Here is a 3248-nt window from a genome sequence, read left to right on the forward strand (position 1 = left end):
ATTCTAAACTCAAACTCAAACTAATTCTAAAATAAAAAATAAGTCATAGAATTACGTTTCTTTCCTTGATATTCGAACTCGCAGAAAAACACACACTTTACATCTTTATTTCATAGATTGAACTATCAAATTGGTTAATTCAGATTTATCAATAAAACTCAAAACTAGTACATTAAAAGTTAATTATAAAGAGATATGAAGAAGATTTGAGAAGATTACGTAATATTTAGATTTGATTTTATTTCTATATTTTAGATATTTATATTTATTAAATAAGATATTTTATGATTTTGTTTCTGCTATAAATATTGTAATGTTACATGTTGAATAATGAGAAATCCAATGATTCTTCATCTCTTTCTCTATTATGGTATCAGAGCTTCGGTTTTTGTTCTAAATATTTTTTTTTATATCAACGATGTTCGTTGAATCCGAAAACGATGATGAAGATGACGATGATATACTAACTTCAATAGTATCATCACCTTGAGTATCGTCTTCCATTCATTTTTTTTTCCATTTTTTTCCGACGACGGTGTTTATCACTGTCAACCCTAGCCGATGTGCTACTCTTTTTTTTTCTGCCGACCTCATTGTCGTGCAACCCAACTCGCGCATATGCGCCGCACATCCGTGCCACATCAGCCTTTGAATCCGGCTTTTAACCTCTTCGATTGGAATACTCCGATCGTCGATCCGCACATTTGCGCCATCTTCTTTTTTTTTCTTTTTTCTTTTTTTGGCTTTAGCCGTGTGCATTTGCACAATTTATTTTCTATTTCCAGCATAACCGCTAAACCATCGCGCCTTTTGCACTGCCGACATTGCTGTCGCACTACACCACAATACCGTGCATGTGCACCACGCTTCTGCTTCACCGGACTTTTTCAGATCCGCCAACAATCCACCGGTTCCTAGGTTCGATTGTCAAATCCCGTTATTTTCTGGAGAATTCAACCTCAAACAGTTGTTTCTCATCTCCTTGAGTTTGAGGGGGCGTATAAAGAGATATGAAGAAGATTTGAGAAGATTACGTAATATTTAGATTTGATTTTATTTCTATATTTTAGATATTTATATTTATTAAATAAGATATTTTATGATTTTGTTTCTGCTATAAATATTGTAATGTTACATGTTGAATAATGAGAAATCCAATGATTCTTCATCTCTTTCTCTATTATTAATAATTATTTAGAAACTATAAAAACATGTATAATAAAAAATATTTAAAAAAATAGTTTATATTAGATTATGTTAATTTCCCCTTGTCTATATCCGATAAATGAAATAATATAAAATGGCATTTAGGGGCCTTGCAAATGAACCTTTTCTCGAGAACCGATACCAACACAAAGATTTTTCAGAACTCAGAAAACTACGTGTCCGAAGGAAAGTGAAATAATATTTTATAATAATTAAAGCTTTTGCCTCGGTCTCCGGTGCACAATCTCTATATATATGAAATAATTAAATTTTACATTACATTTAATTTTCGTAAAAGTGATAACGCGAATATACTCATTTTGTGCCAGAAAAAATGAAAATGCATCGTATCAATTACGGATCTTGTGCTGATTCAACAAAGATATATGTAAGATAAATAATCTCTAATCGAGTTATATAACTTTGATATGTTTTAACAAGAATAGCTGTTTATGGTTTTGGAATTTTATTCACCTTAATAACTATAATATCAAATACCAGTTTAAAAAATTTATGAATGTATAACTGAATATGTTTATAAAAAAAATGTTATTTTCTTAAAAAAAAAAATCATGTTCACCATTCTCTACAAAACGTAGACTGTTGACCAGACAAAAAATTGATAAATTAAAACAAATGGACGAAGAATTCCGTAAATTTCGTCGAGAAAATTGAAAATAAATAAATAAACAAATGAATGAATGGTGCCCTAAAATGATATTTATGCGATTAGGGAACAAGGGGACGAAGAGTGGGGTGGGGGGTCACATGCAGAGATTCATGCATGTGATAGTGATTTCATACGTAGCGACCACAACGTTACCCCTCCTTTTATTTTAATATTTATATTTATTATTAGTTTTATAATTAGAAGTCACGGATTCGAGGGTTACATCGAATAAATGTTCACTACGCGCCAAATATCACTCACGACTCTGTAACCAGCTTTCTCTTTTATTTCATTTTCGTGGCGAGAATAATAGAAAGCAGACGAACTTATTAATATTTTTGCGTTAATTAAAGATAAGATAAATAATCTCTAATGGAATAGAATGTAACGTTAGAAAACAAGGGATGAAATAGGAGGTTTTGAGACATTTTATATAAATAGGTGTATGTTACATGCCTCATCCTGCACGCGCATATGTATTTGTGATTTTGTTTAGGTCCAAAAATAATTGACTAGTTTTAGTTTCTTCATTTCATAGTAAGTACAAAGTTTACAAATTCTATATATATATATATATAATATAGTTTTAAAACAATAGGATTATGCTATTAATTTTGTTAATCTGAGTATAAATTCATATTTTATTTTTCTTCCGCTTTTTTTCCTTATAAATTAAACAATGGTAATACCCACAACACAATGATAGAACAACATAATACTCTTTGACGTTTTAATTTTTTTTCACATTTTTTTAAAAAACAATAAAAAGTCGTATATACCTTTTTAATAACACAAAGATTGATGTTATCATTAATAATCTATTAGAATTTATTAGTTTTTTTATTAAGGATAAAATTAGAAATTATTTTAAAATTTTACCTAGAAAACCTAAAATGACAATTATTTAGAAACACACAAAATTATCTAAAACGTCAAATATTGTGAAACGAAAAGAGTATTTTTTTTAACCATATCAAAATAAATCCAAAGCGGATATAATTTTCTTTAAATCAAATTAATATAGAATCTAAATCCAATAAGATGAATCTCATAAAAATTAAAACAATTACTCTTTTAATAATTATATTTTTTTTACAAAATTAGATAATGGACATGATCTATATCATATCAAAACTCCAAATATAAAAAATAAAAAATAGATAACTCTAATTACCCTTTTTGTAGCTAATGAAATAGAGAAAAAAAACAATAACTTGGGATTCTTCCGAGAGGCGATTGTCTCTCTATACTCAATGTGTGCGAATTAAAAAAAATTAAAAGAAAAATAGAACACAATAATCAACATTTTAAAAGAAATGAAATGACCAAAGATTTTTTTTTTTTAATAATTCGGAAGTTCTTGAATCTTCCG

This window comes from Tarenaya hassleriana, unplaced genomic scaffold (genome assembly GCF_000463585.1).
Source record: "Tarenaya hassleriana unplaced genomic scaffold, ASM46358v1 Cleome36, whole genome shotgun sequence".
Taxonomy (NCBI): Eukaryota; Viridiplantae; Streptophyta; class Magnoliopsida; order Brassicales; family Cleomaceae; genus Tarenaya; species Tarenaya hassleriana.